Here is an 18,319-nt window from a genome sequence, read left to right as displayed (position 1 = left end):
ATCACCCAGAGACAGATCCAATATGATGTAGGTAAACAAGTCAGCAAGTGATGACCCCTATGTCACCTACTTTCTGATTGGGAATTCTTTTTTTCTTCTAAACTTAGGTGATTTACCTTATAGCCCTGAACTTGTATATTATTGTCTTGCACCCACAAAGACGCAGTTCAAAGCTGAAGGCAAAGAAGAAAGATGCAAAGATGTCAAGGCTTTGCCATTAATACCACCTCAAAACACCTGAGAATTCCATCCCTAATTGCTGACACGAGTCAGTAAATTCCAATATCGATTGAACCACTTTTAGCTAAGTTTTATGTCCACTTGTATGTGAAATAATCCCAAGTAAAACAATAAGAATTTAATGGTTTTATCCTCAATATAATTGATGGGCTTAAAACCAAAGCATAGCTCACATAAAATAATTGCTTTAAAGGATGAATCAATAACTTTCAAATATTCAGGTTTTTGTTATGACAATCAAAACTCAAAATTATATACCCAAAGAAATTAACGAGAATAGTATTTTTCATAAGTATTATTTTAAAATGCATGGACACATGCACACGAATACATATGATTATTAAAATACATAAAGGTAACACAGAAGAAAGTAAATAATTTCCAAAACATTCACGAACCAAATTTTACAGGATATACTGTGGCGCACAAGCTTTACATATTTAGTTTCTTTAAAAAGAAAGTATATATGAATAGAGATTTGCATATACAATTTTATCTGTAATGCTAGGTCATAAATGAAGTTTCAAGCAACTTGTTTCCTATTAAATGGATTAGTTTTTATCTGTTCAATATAAGAGTACATCCAGCTGGAATAGGTTAAGAGTCATGGATAAATAGTTGTGTCAAGTGGAGAGCTATTAACTCTATTACTTAGAATGCTAAGATTAGATCTGACATCAGCTTGGATTTGACAACAATAGTTCAATTGCTAAGAAAGCAAGAGCTTCAATGATAAAATTACTGTGAAAAATAGAAATAGAGACCAAACACTTAAGTAAACTCATGCTAAGAAGATAGAAGAATGAGAATGACACAAAACTATACCCAGCATTAAGCAGCTAGCAAGGGATAAAATGAAGCAAATATAGTTTTCCTTCTTTTTATTTTAGAGTAGAATATGACATATATAATACTTGAGTACACGTTAAACTCTTAAAAATTCATAGATTTACTGTTATATATGAATATTGGAGAAACTATTTCAATAGAAAATGAGTTTCAGAGTAGCTTTTATTTTACATTTATACACTGATGTCTGGGAAATTATAGTAGTTTTAAATTAAGATTTAGTTATTTCATATCATATTTACTATATAATTTCAATACCTGATTGAAAATATGCATTATATGTATATACTTTTTCTACATATATTATTTCACTCACTGCAATTTCATTTTAAAAATTAGCCAATGAATAATTTTGGTGATTTGAATTTTAGAAGACTTTTCAATTAAAAATTAATAATCAGAAAATACAGTTGGAGGAGGCTAAAATTCATCATGTCATGAGGTATTTACTGTGCATATAAATATCTATGTCTTTGTCTAAATCATTGAAAGTATTTACAGAATATCAAGTTAACTAGATCTTATTTACAAAGCACACTTTTGCATTTAAGTCACTATGTTTATATGAACAAAAAAACTTGAAAAAAAAACTTTCTAGTCTGTTCTCTAACAACTATGGTTGTTGTTAGAGACGGTTCAACATGTTCTAACATGTTGTTTGAGATGGTTCAACCATAAAATGGTTCAATCGGTATTGGAATTTACTGACTCGTGTCAGCAATTAGGGATGGAATTCTCAGGTGTTTTGAGGTGGTATTAATGGCAAAGCCTTGACATCTTTGCATCTTTCTTCTTTGCCTTCAGCTTTGAACTGAGTCTTTGTGTGTGTAAGACAGTAACATACAAGTTCAGGGCTATAAGGTAAATCACCTAAGTTTAGAAGAAAAAAAGAATTCCCAATCAGAAAAGGACTCACTGGTATATTTATTTTAGAGTTTCAATCTCACTGGATTAATGAGAACTATACAGAAACATTGGGATTTTTTCTGTGGTTGTTTATATATTTTTGATTTGTTGTCTAAATTTGTTCAAATAGAGACAATGAGAATCAAGTAATTTCACATCCCAAGTATGCACAAAAGAGTCTTCAGTGCTCAGAACAATTAATAAGAACTGCTGTCTTCCTCTGTACTGTCATTCCACATGTTGACAAGCCTTTGGAATAAAAGAATAAAACTCTTCACACATAATTAGTCAGTACAAATTGATGAAAAAATTAAATAAAATGTGTTCTGCTTAAACACATGATCATCAATCTATAATTCACTCCCTCATCACTGATTTATAAATGTACTGAATTAATCAAATCAACTCATCCTCCCACACAAAAAAGGGATAAAGGTGGCCTCGAACTTGCATGAACCTTTTTAATGTGGTTGCTTAGTTCAGTCATACTAAAGCATGTAGAGAATGAAAGGGTTTTTAAAGCCTTAATAGAATGATCCTGAAAATATTGTTAAAACGTTTAAACCAAATTTTCTGTGTAATGAATTTCTAGATCAAAGGTTTAATACATTATTTTTATTAAATTGTTGATAGGATTGAATATAAAGGAGATACTTTTTAATAATGGAGTTGTTATGACTATTGATAAATTGGATATAATGTCTATTGCAAAGATTTGCAATGCAATCCAGGAAAAAATGTTTAATTAGAAAAGTTTACAAAGAAAAGAAAAAAAAACTCTTTAATTAGAAAGCCAACCAAAGTTGTAAACTGTGGGGTACATTCCTCTTTTGATGTTATTTTATATAGTAGAATAAGAAACTAATTAGCCATGGTGATATATAATATATATAATAGTGTACATTATATATTATAGTATATTAATATATATTACTATATTATGTGAATATAAAATAATATATACCATACAAACATTAATGCATATTGTTATATAAAATATATTATATATATCAGTATGGCTAGTTTCATCTATTATGTGTATATATATATATATAAAATCTGTTTCTCTTTGTATGTAAATATAAACATCCCTACATTACACATATTACTTCATATTTATTTTAGAAATATGTGTGTATTAATTTAATCATACAATAATTATGTGTGTGTGTGTATATATATACACACACACATACGCACAAATATCTTAAAAAGATAAAGCTTTAGCCTGTGCTATTTATCTTAAAAACCGACTTACAACAAGCCATCCCAAAACTAGTTGCTTAAAGTAAGTATAATTTATTGTCATATATCTATGGATAAGATGAATATTAACTACAGGAGATGGATATTAGCTGGAAGGTGTATTGATCTTAACCATGCTTGTTTACTCTGCAGAAATTGGATGTTATTTGTTGAATGTGTTTTTCCTCCCCCTTCTGGGTCACCTGAACTTGATCTGACATGTTTTTCTCATAGAAGCAGCAGAGGCATAAAAGAGAAAAGGTGGGCCGGGCGCGGTGGCTCAAACCTGTAATCCCAGCACTTTGGGAGGCCGAGAGGGGCGGATCACGAGGTCAGGAGATCGAGACCATCCTGGCTAACACTGTGAAACCCCGTCTGTACTAAAAAATACAAAAAACTAGCCGGGCGAGGTGGCAGGCGCCTGTAGTCCCAGCTACTCGGGAGGCTGAGGCAGGAGAATGGCGTGAACCCGGGAGGCGGATTTTGCAGTGAGCTGAGATCGGGCCACTGCACTCCAGCTCCAGCCCGGGCGACAGAGTGAGACTCCGTCTCAAAAAAAAAGAGAAAAGGTAAGTTGAAAATTCAGAAATGGCCTGCCATTATTTCCGTCTTATTTTAATGTCCAATGTAGGTCATGTGGTTGAATCAAAGTCAAATGGAAAGAAAAGCCATGTTATCACCTACTCAAAAGGCATGGGAAACAGATCCAAGTGGGTGAAGAATTGAGGTATTTAATGCAGTATGACTGACTTGGAATAACTGGTCTCCAATTCCCTGATAAGTAAATAAAAAAATTCAAGTGTTTTATTCTTTCAGCTTCCTCAGCTTTCTTACTTTATCAACCTGTGTTAATTCAGTTGTAATTACCACAAAATTTGCCCATTCTTACAACCGAGATTAAAAATTAATTTTGATTTTTAAGAAAAACAGAGTGAAATGTACATGCTTTGAAGAAAGAGACTCTGACATCCTACTGTTCACAATAATAATAGTTAATAGTGAACATTATATGTGGCAAGAAAGCCTACAAGTTCATAACTTTATTTAATTCATTCAATGTAGATATTATTATTACTCCAATTCCAATTATTCACTAACCCAATTCTCCTGTTGAAAAATAAGGTACAAAGAACAGGTTTAAAAAGTTGATTAGGTTACCATGGTTAAGAATCATCAGACTCCTGTCAAATCCCAGGACTGTTTCACATCAAAGTCTATGCTTTAATGAACAGGAAACACCTGCTCCCATGAACAAGGAACAGGAATCAGAAGATGCACATCCTCAGTGAGGTTTAATGTATAACACATGAGTTTGGAATCGGCCAATCTACCTTTGAACTCCAGAAGTACCTTTGAAACATTCCTTAAGCTGTCTGGATTTCCTCATATGCTAATGAGAATAATTGTAGTAACTCTACTTTAGAAATTCTTTAAGATCACATGAGATGCTTGTAAAATATTTAGCAGAGCTTAAGACATGGATAAAATAAACTATTATTATTATTATTACTCGGGAAGCACATTTGAAATCAATGTAAACAATTTATTGATGAAAAAGATAAAATTTAATATTGTTTACTGCATACAATTGCTATTAATCCTTTTCTCGACTGCTTTATTGTTTCTAACTTTCCAAAAATGAAACCCTTACTTTATGAAACTTTTCTTTACTCTTTTAGTCATGTTTTCCAAGTGACTCATTTTCTGCTGGAGTTCAAGATAGGACTCTGTGAATCCTTGTAAGACTATCTGAGGCATTTGTACACAGATCTTAGGAGAAGAAATTATGGGTATCTTGCACAGAGGTCCAAAACAAAAAGCAATCTTAGAGTTCGGGATAAAATGTAGTGATAGAGTAAGACAGCCCACAGAGATCAGAGACAGAGAGAGAAGGAAAGAGTGATGGCAACATAATCCAGTCCTTCATGAGACCCAGCTCTACCTCTATACTTTCCGTGTCTAAAAATATGAGACGGCCGGGCGCGGTGGCTCAAGCCTGTAATCCCAGCACTTTGGGAGGCCGAGACGGGCGGATCACGAGGTCAGGAGATCGAGACCATCCTGGCTAACACAGTGAAACCCCGTCTCTACTAAAAAAATGCAAAAAACTAGCTGGGCGAGGTGGCGGGCGCCTGTAGTCCCAGCTACTTGGGAGGCTGGAGGCAGGAGAATGGCGTAAACCCGGGAGGCGGAGCTTGCAGTGAGCTGAGATCCGGCCACTGCACTCCAGCCTGGGCGACAGAGCGAGACTCTGTCTCAACAACAACAACAACAACAACAACAACAACAACAACAACAAAAAATATGAGACAATAAATTTCTCTTTGCCAGAGACAGAGTTGTATTTCAATTTTTTGAAGACAAACAGCTTTAACAGAAACATAGATAATTGCCTGAATCTAGAGACCTAGGAAATTCATAGATTAAACATGTGGGGAGCAAATGAGAATCCAGCAAAAGAGATGAATAATATCAACCAGCAAGTTAGGAGAAAAAGCAAAGAGGTGATGAATCCAAGAAGCCAAACAACAACAACAAAAAAAAAAAAAAAAGAAAGAAGAGAAAGTAGTGATAAACACAAAAACATAAACATATGGGGGCAAGAATCCTCAAGTTTCACCTATTTTCTGTCTACAAAAATGAGAGTAGTTTTGGTAGAGCCATAGGTAAGAAGGGCTTATTTGATCAAATTGTAAGAAAGTCAGAGAGAAACTAGAAACGATGGTAATTATCAATAATTTCAAGTAGTTATTCTGCAAATATGAGCAAATAAATAGTATTATATTTGATAAAGTAAGCAAAACATAGTTTCTTTATGAGAAACTATGTAGTAGTGGAAATATAACAGAGAGAGAACATTTGATTACATGGAAGGAAGAGAGAAGAATTGCAGAAATGATACCCTTGAATAGATTAGGGGAAGGAAGTGTAGTGACTGATGTTTGATAGACACAAATGTATTCCATCTATTGTTTCAGGAGTTAATGCAGAGGAATCTTTTCATCTTTGTGTGCTAATAAATCTGAAAGACTTAAAATACTGCAAGCACATATTAATTACTTCATGGATATCTGTTCTGTTAATTAATGGCCATGGAATTAAAACTGAGGAATGAGAAATATGAGACATCAAGTAGAAGAGGGACAAATAAAAGTTAGTAGGATCAATGGAATGAAATTTTTAAGAGATTTGAAGTTTTGTTAGGTTTAGGGTGATGAAGTGAATTAGAAGAGTTGGTGGTCAAAGTATAGGATTCAAGAAAGTGAGATCATGGAGGTGATGTAGTAATTAGTGCTACAAGATCCAGACAATGAAAAAATCCTAAATAGATTATGGCTGAGATAAAGACCAGAACTTTAGGGAAATGGAATTCAAGGATCTACAGTGCCAGAAGTTGGAAGGATCACCCAGATATTTATTGCAATTACAGAGAATTGAGGCAAGTATACTATATTCTAAAATCACTGAGCTGTGGAGGAGAATAACTCAGTGGGTTGTAGATGACAGCAACAATAAAGGCTAGTGAGCGAAAAAAAATAACACACATGAGATTCAAACTGTATTAGTCCTTCTCACACTGCTATAAAGAACTACCTTAGACTAGGTAATTTATAAAGAAAAGAGGTTTAATTGACTCACAGTTCCACGTGGCTGGGGAGGCCTCAGGAAACTTACAGTCATGGCAGTAGGAAAAGCAGGAGCAAGTGCCTTCTTCACAAGGCAGCAGGAGAGAGAGAGAGCATGCAGGGGAAACTGCCACTTTTAAACCATTAGATCTTGTGAGAACTCCCTCAATTATGATGAGAATAGCAAGGAGGAAACCACCCCCTGCCATGATCCAATCACCTCCTGCTAGGTCCATCACTCAACAATTGGGCAATACAATTCAAGATGAGATCTGGGTGGTGTATTAGTCCGTTTTCACACTGCTGGTAAAGACATACCTGAGACTGGAAAGAAAAACAGTTTTAATGGACTTACAATTCCACATGGCTGGGGAGGCCTCACAACAGAGGAAGGCAAGGAGGAGCCAGTCACGTCTTACATGGATAGTATCAAGGAAAGAGAGAGCTTCTGCAGGGAAATTCCCATTTTTAAAACCTTCAGATCTTGTGAGACTTGTTCACTATCATGAGAAAAGTGCAGGAAAGACCCACCCCCATAATTCAGTCACCTCCCACCAGGTTCCTCCCACAACACATGGAACTGTGGGAGTTACAATTCAAGATGAGATTTGGGTGGGGACAAATCATGTCAGGTGGGAACACAGAACCAAATCATACCAAAAACCGAAGGATCTTCAGGAAGGAGAGAGGAAGAGTGCCCTGAAATTGGGAATAATATTTAAGAAAAGGCCAAGCACGGTGGCTCACACCTGTAATCCCAGCTCTTTGGGAGACTGAGGCAAGCAGACCATGGGGTCAGGAGATTAAGACCACCCTGGCTAACATGGTGAAACCCCGTCTCTACTCAAAAACACAAAAAATTAGACAGGCATGGTGGCACATGCCTGTAGTCCCAGCTACTCAGGAGGCTGAGGCAGAAGAATCACTTGAATCCCGGAGGCAGAAGTTACAGTGAGTTAAGATCATGGCACTGCACTCCAACCTGGGTGACAGAGCAAGAATCCATCATAAATAAATAAATAAATAAAATCCAGATTTGTTTTGTGAGGCTGTAGGAACAAAAAGCAAATATTACTGACAGGCCAGCAGTGGAAGCCATGTCCTCAGGGGAGATCCATGTTTTCATCAGAAAAATAGTTTGAAAGGAAAGGTCAAACAATTTGATCTCAGGATGTTAAATAATTCCTCTGGAACAATGTAAGGATGTCAGGAAATAGGATGGTAAGACAAGAGGAAAAATAGGAATTACAGAGCTTGGACCATGAAGTGTGACTGACTCTGGGGGTGGTTCTTGGGGATACCACAAATGAGGATGAAATATATAATGGAACTAATCCCAGCAAATTTACCACACATTGTGTTGGAGGGAAACTGGATTTAGGGAAGAAATGTCTGAGTCTTCTCTTAATAACTCACAAAGGTAGGAATTTTGTACTACAGTTGACTTGACCTTTATTCCTAGCCCCTTCTTTCATGGCAGAACTCTGTTAGTAAGGACCCATGTTACACTGAGTCACTCTTCACACTGATGATGAGTAGACTGAATTGAAATTGAGGGATGAAGATTGTTTATTTCCATATACAACACTTATTTCATGTCTGTTTTTTTTCCTCTGCCAGAAAAATAAATTTGATCAAAAACAGGGTTTGGTGTTTTGTTTATTTTTTTATTCATATGTTAAGAAAAGACCTATTCTAAAGCCTGGTTCAGAGGTATGTGTAAGTGAATGAGACTGGTGGTAGTATGATGTGTTCCCTCATTACTTGCAACCATGGGGATTAGAAAATCTAGCTGAAAATATTTTCTCTCTCTCTTCCATCCATTTGGCTTCACAACCTGTCATATTGTTTATGTCTTCACTACCTATAATTAAACACATAGGAGCAATAAAGAACCTCTATCCCTAAGCAACACAATTGTTCATCCTCTGGGTTAGACATTTTTTATGTGTAAGAATGGTTGAGCATGAAAGAAAACTGCTGTAAGGTATGTGACCATTAGATATTGATAAATTGTCACAAAGAAAGTAATTTCCCTTTTTGTAGCAAACTTGCAGACTAACATAAAAAAGATTTTTTTTTTTTGAAAAAATATTTACCAGAGTTCAAATACTGTGTGTGTATGTGTCTGTGTGCGTGCCTGTGTGTATATTTGTGCTGTATCTTGGTTATTGAATCTTAACACAGGTGAATTTGTATAAAAGCAGGGTACAAAACACACAACAAAAGCCTACTTCTTAAATGCTATAGAAGCCAGAGGGAGAAAGCTTAACTACTTTGTGCTATCATATATACATTAATAATTAAGAATATAGTAAATATTGAGTCTGTAATATACTCTGTTTAATATACATTTAAACCTCTATTGTACTGTACACAAAGCGAAGCACACTCATGTGTACACACACAAAAAAAACATGTAATTACAGTATTTCCTCATAAATAACAATTATTTGATCAATCACTAACTGTGCTTATTTATTAATCAGTCAAGTGTTTTCAGTTGCATTGCACAACGAAAGAAAAAATAAACCACTTAAATTCTTGCCTCTGAATTTCTCATCTGTGAATAAATATTACTTTTCTCAACTTGAAAATACATCCATATTATGTGACCAATTTTCTCTTTAAATAATTTTTTAAATTTTTATTTCATTTATTATTATTATTAATATTGTTGTTGTTGTTATTGTTGAGACAGAGTCTAACGCTGTCATCCAGGCTGGAGTGCAGTGGGGTGATCTCGGCTCACTGCAACCTCCCCATCCCAGGTCCAAGTGATTCTCCTGCCTCAGTCTCCCGAGTAGCTGAGACTACAGGCACCACCACGCCCAACTAATTTTTGTATTTTTAGTAGAGACAGGATTTCATCATATTGACCAGGCTGATCTCAAACTACTGATCTCAGGTTACCTGCCCGCCTCAGCCACCCATAATTCATTTATTTTTTAACTAATATACTTTATTTTTTAAGAACCGTTTTAAATTTGCAGAAAATTGAGTAATTACTAAAGAATTCCCATACCACCTGTGTCCCAACAATTTCCGCTACTATTAACATCCTTTTAAGTGTGATTGTTACATTATTATTATTAAAGTCCAAAGTTGATAAGCTTTGAACCTCTGTTTCCTCCAAGTCTCATGTTGAAATTTAATTGCCATTGTAATAGTATCAAGAGGTGGAAGAGTTGAGTTGTTTAAGCCATGAGGACTAATAAGGGTGCAATTGATGCACTTATAAAGAAGGGTGAGTTTACCTCTCTCTTGCTCTTTGTTGTCCTCTCATATTCTGCCATGTGATGGCACAACAACAAGGGTCTCACAGGATTCTGGCATCTTGATATCGGACTTCAATTTTCCAGAAGTGTGAGCCAATAAATTTTGTTTATTGTAAGTTACTGTGTCTGTGGTGTTCTATCATAGCAGTAAAAAATTGACTAAGATCATATTTTATGGAAAGGCTCACTGTTTATTTTGTATATTTTAATAGATTTTAACAAATACACAATATCATGGATCCTACAATTAAAATATCACACAGAATAGTTTTACTGTCCAGTAAACCTATTATGGTGATGTATTTCTCTCTCCTCTTCATCTCAAACCCTTGACAATTGTTGATAATTTTGTAGCCTCCAAAGTTTGGCATTTCCAAAATGTCATGCAGTTAAAATTATATAGTATGTAGCCTTTGCAGACTGGTATATCTCACTTAGCAATATGTTCTCAAGTTTTTTTATGTCTTTTTGTAGCTTAATAAGTTTATTTTTTTAATTAGTGAATAATATTCCATTGTATGAATGTAGCAACATTTGTATACCATTGAGCTACTGAACATTTTAGTTACCTTCAGTTTTTGATTATTAAAAACAAAGCTGGTGTAAGTATTCATATGCAGGTTTCTGGTTTTACTTTAAAGAGACTTGGAGGATTTAAGAACTTTACACTTACTCCAATTTCTCCTGATCTTGCTCTCTTGTTTCTATTATCCATAATTTTCTCATAATAATGTCTTCTAACTAAAGAATCCTAGATAAACATAAGACTATGCTGTAGGCCCCTCTATTTAAGAAAGTATATTTATGATATTGCTAATACATTTATTTGGTTTTCAAAATATTGATAGCTTTCAGAAAGACCATGTTCTGGAAGATTTGTTGAACTTCCCAAATTGATGGCATTTGTTTAATCCCTAAATATTAGTACTCATTCAATTACAGTAAGGATAAGTAGCTTGAGTAATTAGTTTTCCTTCATATATACCCTGAAAAGAATATCTTAAAATAAGTATCAATGTGGGCCAATATGCAGATTCAGTAACCTGTATCATTTTATTTTAGTTAATAATAGAAATAGGCACAATTATTAATATTATATCCTGTATTAGTCCATTCTTATACTGTTAGAAAGACATACCTAAGACTGGGTAAATTATAAAGAGAAAAGGTTTAATTGACTCACAGTTCCGCATGGCCAGGGAGGCCTCAGGAAACTTACAATCATGGCAGAAGGTGAAGAGTAAGCAAGGCACATCTCACACGGTGACAGGAGAGAGATAGAGCAATGGGAAGTGTCATACTTTTAAATCATCAGGTCTCATGAGAACTCACTCACTTTCATGAGAACAGCATGGGGAAAACTGCCCCCATCATCTAATCACCTCCCACCAGGTCCCTCCCCCAACATATGGGGATTATAATTGGAAATGAGATTTGGGTGGGGACACAGAGCCAAATCATATCAGGTCCCAAGCTATTATTAAAAAAAAAAAAATCCTGTAGATTCAATTTTTATCCTCAGTTACTTTTTCTGGCCATGTCCAAAACTTTTTTTTTTTTTTTTTTTTTCCTGAATGAATGATGTTGGAAGAATATTGGTTAATGAGTCATGGGCAGAAGTGAATTGGTTTAAAAATAACACGGGAAACTCAACATTCATACCAAATTCCAGAAAGTTTTAATGGAAACACTCAAGTCAGAGAACCCTAGAATAATGACACTGGACTCAAGAAATAATTTGAAAACAATTTGTTAACTATTCATTTATGGTACCACAATAGCCCACTAACTGGCTTCCCAAACCTGTGTTTCCCCCTCTTTAACCTATTGTCTTAAGTATAGACAGTGATCTTTATAGAAATGTATATTTTATTATGTTAAATTAACTTCCATATGAAACCCAATATTTTTCTCATTACACACACACACACACACACACACAAACAGACCTCGCTAAGTTCCTCCCACTTTGTTAGCATAACATCATACTCTTTTCCCCTTCAATCATGATTCTGCTAATTGCTTATAAAAATATAATTTTTTTCTGGGTCCTAGGCTCTTCATATCCTAATGAAGGATTCTGTGGCACATAAAATTAAGATAGCCTAATTAAGACAGCCTATACATTTAAGTATTTGTTTACATCTGGTACTACTTATTTTCTAGAAAAAAAAATGGCTCTGAGTTAATTCAATAAAAACATTTTAACCAAGTTGTTGCATTTGGTTTTATTTCAAATTTTTTATGTTAGGAAAGGTACATTTCTAATTCTCCCTACTCATCTCCCTACTCATTTTCTCTTCTTTTTATGTCTTAGTTTTCTCTACCTTTTTTTTTTTTTTTTCAAAATTGTTTTGGACATTTGTATGGAAATTTTTTTTATTCATAAATTTTCCTGAATTGAATTAATATCTTTAAATGATTGACTTTTTCTAAACATATACATAACATATTTTCAGGTTTATTCATTGATATTACGTTTTTACTAAAAGCTTAGCACAGAAAAATCTATTAAACAGATACTAATTGTTTACTATGTTTTAAAAGTACTCTATGTATTAAGTATTTTCTTATTTTTAATACTTTGAAACAATTTTGTTATATGTGAAATGTAAATATTTAAATTATTATAGCTAGACAAAATTATTATCCCATTTAAGAAATATTATTTATATTTTTAAAACTACTTTGTGAATACCAATGATGTTAATTTTCACTTTTACCTTCTAATTGTTAGTGTAAAAATACAACTTTGAATTCAAAAACTACACCTAAAAATTCAGAAGATTGTTCAAATAGCTCTTCTTTTAATCTAGAATTATTCTACCAACTTAAAAATATTCTTGTGAAAATACAGAAAATAATTTACTGGAGTTTTGTTTCCAAAATGACATTTGTTTAAAATGACATTGGGGAATCATTGAGTGCAGGAAATGTTACTACAAAATATGACACCATAGAATTTGAGAAAACAGTAGAAGCAGGAAAGCCACTCTTATCTTCTCCCCACCATTCTTCCCTGAAGCAGGCCATACAATTCACGAAGCTCACTCTCTGGCCTTCTCCCTCCCTTAATTCGTAATTAACCTCATCTTACAGGTTTTTTACACCTGTCCAGGTGTCTTCCCTATACCTGGAAAGAAAGAATGTCACACAGATGCCAAGAAGTATCTGAACAAACGGACCTCGCTAATTTCCTCCCACTTCGTTAGCATAACATCATACTCTTTCCCCCTCCAATCATGATTCTACTAATTGCTTACAAAAATATAATTGTTTTCTGGGTCCTAGAGTCTTCATTTCCTAATGAAGGATTCTGTGTCCCATAAAATTAATTAAATAAATTTGCTTGCTTTTCTCTACTTTTTTTAATAGGCATCTCAGACAAGACACCAGTAATGGGTGAGGAAGGGGTATTTTTTTTTTTTTCTATTGTACAAGAGCCTGTTAAAAATAAGAAGACTATTTAAGATAAAATTGACCTGGCATGGTGACTCACACCTGTAATACCAGCACCTTGGGAGGCTGAGGCGGGCAGATCACTAGGTCAGGAGATCGAGACTACCCTGGGTAACATTGTGAAATCCCATCTCTACTAATAATACAAAAAATTAGCTGGGTGTGGTGGCGGATGCCTGTACTCCCAGCTACTCGGGAGGCTGAGGCAGGAGAATGGTGTGAATCTGCGAGGTGGAGCTTGCACTGAGCCGAGATTGTGCCACTGCACTCCAGCCTGGGTGACAGAGCAAGACTCTATCACAAAAAAAAAAAAAGATAAAATTTTAATAAAATGAGAAAAATACAAAATGACCCAAGGGAAGCACATAAAGGTAAAGAATAATATATCTATAAACTTAAATACAGAAAATAGCCAACAAATTTCATTGCAAATTTTCTAGTTGCAATAGTTTTCAGGAGTTCTTATCAACACTTATGGCTTCACATGTCTTTAGTTAAAACTCTCAATATATTTCTATTTGAAATGCAAAGTAAATTTCTTACTCATTTTGCTTATTAAGATGTAAATTTAAGAAAAAAAACTCTTGTTAAGAAATTTAGTATGGATCAGAAATGATTTTTTTTTTTAATTTTCCAATAGAACATACGCTTAAACTTTATTATAATTATTATTTATTTATGATTACAATGTGTTCTTTTACTGATAGATATAAACTTTCTGGAAAATATATCTGAATTATATGATCTAGTATATAAGTTAAATTATTTATGTAAAAACATAAATTTGTTAAAGTAATCATTTTGGTAGTTCTATTTATTAATTAATGTGGCAGTGACATAAGAAATCTCCTACACATGTTCATGTCCTAATCCCCAGAATCTGTGAGTATGTTACATTACATGACAAAAAAAGAAAAACAAAGACATTGAAGATGGAATCCACATTTCAAAGTCGGAAGATTATCCTTGATTATTTGTTGGGTCAATCTAATTACATACGTCCTAAAAACTGGGGGAAAAAAAAAAAAAAAGGAGAGGAATAGGGAAGATCAAAATAATAAAAGAGGAATCTAGAGATGGATACAAAAAGGTAATAAGGAGAAATAGCAAGTAATAATGACTTGTATCAGTGTTTACAGGTTTGAAGGGCAACAAGGACTTCAGTCTTACAGCCAACCACAGCAAGGAAATTCTTCCAACAACCTGAAGAACCAAGGAAACAGTGTATTTCCTGGAGTCTCCGTAGAGAAACATAGTTGTGTTGATACCTTGATTTTAACCAGTAAGATTCATGTTGGACTTTTGACATATAGAATAGTAAAATAGTAAATTTGGGTTGTTTGAAGCCATCAATGTTGTGTCAATTTTTTATAGTGGCAATAAAGAATATACCTCATTTAACCAACACTAATTTTTGCCTTGAAATATTGAAAGAAATAACGCAAAGTGTTTTCCTTATTCTTGTAAAGGAGAAAGTCATGTTTACATCTTTTCTCTTACCTTCACTTTCCATGTCTGCCTGCCTGCCTAACGCACCCAATGAAATAAAGGGTCCATGACTGACTTTCATAAAGGATACTTATTGCTAATATTAAATGCTTATTGATAATTTTCCAAATGCCTGACATTACACTAGGTACTATCAATATAAAGTAAATGACTCTGCTTCAAGAAGCCAATCAGTTAATATATTTTTAGCAAAGTCTAGAAAAAAATGTTTCAACTAGTAAATATATGAAACAATAAGTAGTAATTGACATTTATATATTCCAATCCAGCATTTTCTCTGTTATGTTGCTAATAAAATCAGATGCTAAGACCATGAGAATTTGCTTTAGTGTTGCTAGAATTTTGGTAAATCGATAGCTGAAAGCACATGTACTCTACTCTACTATACATTATTATTTGATTCTTATTGTTGTCTGATAATTGTATCCTTCTCCAGTGATGTTCACAGATAAGACTGATCTTCAGAGTTTATTGTAGTTTATTACTCTGCACACTTTTGTTAGTCTAATACAACAAATTGGCACACTTTTTAAAATATCTTATTTTCCCCAGTGGGTAGAATTTGTTTATAAGATTTCAATAATTTCGAAGAAGTCTCAAAAATTATTTGGTGTCTGAGATATTTTTCAAAATATTTTTTGATAATTTATTTTATTTCTTTAAAATACTGATTCTGGAATACTAAACATTTTATTTATCCTCTTAAAAATAAATCAAACACATTACATAATTTTAAGATGACAGATTTTACTTCACTTACGACCTAATGGGTGAGCCCGTTACAGTTCCATAGATGCTGTCAGAAGACATGAGATTTCTGGGTCAGAGACAAATAAGGTAATTAACCACCACACAGCCAATACTAGCAATGTCATCAAACTTGCTCAAGTTTTCTTTGCCCTGAAGGTCCTTAAGGTGAAATGGAGGGTCAGTTGAAGCCTGCATGGGCGGTGTGTAATACTGAGCTTAAAAAATCTACTACTCTTTACGGCAAATAAACAACACTGCACTTGTACAGAGAGACATTATCTCAGCTCTCAAGATTTCTAAATGTATAAGAATCAACAGGGGGAAATGATGTTAGTGAAAGAGTAAAACATTCTACCTCCCAACAATAACTGTCTCAATACAAATATACGTACTTTAAAATCAGTTCTTGTACCCTCTTTCATTTTTTGTTTTTCATATTACTATATCTTATGTATAAATATATTTTACTTCTGCCAATTTTCTAAATTGTGTCTTGGTTTGATAATTTTTGTAACAGGATAATTTTGACTTTTAATAATCAAAAATACTATTTTGCTTACTATGATTATTATATTCCAATTTTTATTTTTATTTTTTAATCTTACTACTTCTGCCATTCCCCTGCTTAAAACTCTTCCTATGCCTTTGGTGCAAATTTGACTTTGTTTAACTTAAATTGTTATCCCTGAACTGTTCACTTACTAAATTTTATTCCTTCTCATCTCTCTTTCCAACTTCCCTGTAAATTTTAGCAACTCTGAATTACTTTTAGTCTCTGAAAGTGTCATGCTCTCAATTGCTCTTTCCTGTCTTCATTCTACTTCTTGAAATTGACTGTCTTGAAATTTCTCTCGTATTTCTTTTAACTTAGCTAAACCTCAGGCTTTCCCTTAGTTCAAGACTACCTTAAGTCAGCCTCCTGAGGACTCCTGCAGCTCCTGTATGCTGTTACTTTTTAACTGATGTTGCCTGGCCTGGATTTTATGTTCTATAACAGAGTGACTCAAAATTTTTGACCATCATTCTATCTCTGGTGCATACCTTGACAGTTGAGAAACAAAGAAACACAAATACTGATCTATAGAGTTAAACACTAATATGTTCATTATGAAAATGCTAAAATATACACAGTTGACCAAAAATAGAGTGCCATCATGAATTTGGGATAAGTTTAGAGTTCAGGTGTTCTTACTGCTGCTACATTTGCATTAACCTTTCTGACTTTTAATATTTTATACATATTGTTATCACAGACAAATATTGAAACATTTTCTAACTGGCTGAATTCTAAAATATAATTCAGTATAGGAAAAAATAAAAATGAACCTAATAATAAAATAAAATATTTTTACAGATAATATATATATATATATATTTACTTTTGCTATGGCTCTATCACTTCTGTGGCTTCTAATTTCTGAGTTTTACCTTTACCTTATATTGACAATTAGGACAGTATTTGCATCCGATAATATGTTGGTTAAATATGTATTTCTGTATTTCTATTTTTGTCTGTATCAATTTTTAATTTTATGTATTTTATTTTTTATCAGTAAGAAGAGTAAAACAAAGCCAGTGTAATGCTGCTAAATCTCTATTCAGAGAGATAATTAATATCTTAAATATATTAATTAGGGAAAGAAATGAAGAAAGAAGAAACAAATATTCCACCGAAGTAAAAACAAAAACAAAAACAAAAACCAATTAGGATTTTAAAATGGAAGAAAGAAAGCAATCATATAATTAAAGTGCATGAAATAAATTTGAACTTAAACATTAAAAAATTCTCACATCTTTAAAATTAATTTATACAAAAATAAATTCTTAGTTGAGTATTCAAATAAAAAGGCCCACAATAGCAATATCATGGTGATACAAGATGTGAAAGAAATTCTAAAATGCTTTCAGAAATGAAATGTGGCAAAATATTTTCACACAAAAGAAAGTAAACATGTAAACCCAAGAGTTACAGCAGTGGAATGAGAATGACATAAAATTAATCTTCTCAACAGAAACAATTCATGCTAGCAAATACAGAAACAATCACTTCAGTAATGTGAAAAAAAAAAAAAACCTTATTTTGCATTTTGAAGTCTTTGCCAAGTGTAACTTAATATGATAGTCTAAGATTTTAATATATATATAACCATTTACCACAAATTATCTCTAAGTAAATTAAGAAAAATGGTTTAGGCCAGGCGCAGTGACACATACCTGTAATCCCAACACTTTGAGAGGCTGAGACAGGCTGATCACGAGGTCAGAAATACAAAAAATACAAAATACAAAATACTAAAATACAAAAATATTAGCCGGGCGTGGTGGCGGGTGCCTGTAGTACCAGCTACTCGGGAGGATGAGGCAGGAGAATAGCATGAACCTGGGAGGCAAAGCTTTCACTGAACCGAGATAGCAGCACTGCATTCCAGCCTGGGCAGCAGAGCGAGACTCCGTCTC

Source organism: Colobus angolensis, unplaced genomic scaffold, assembly GCF_000951035.1.
Source record: "Colobus angolensis palliatus isolate OR3802 unplaced genomic scaffold, Cang.pa_1.0 Scaffold127, whole genome shotgun sequence".
Lineage (NCBI taxonomy): Eukaryota > Metazoa > Chordata > Mammalia > Primates > Cercopithecidae > Colobus > Colobus angolensis.
The sequence above is the reverse complement of the archived record's forward strand: the minus strand, read 5'-3'. Positions refer to the sequence as shown.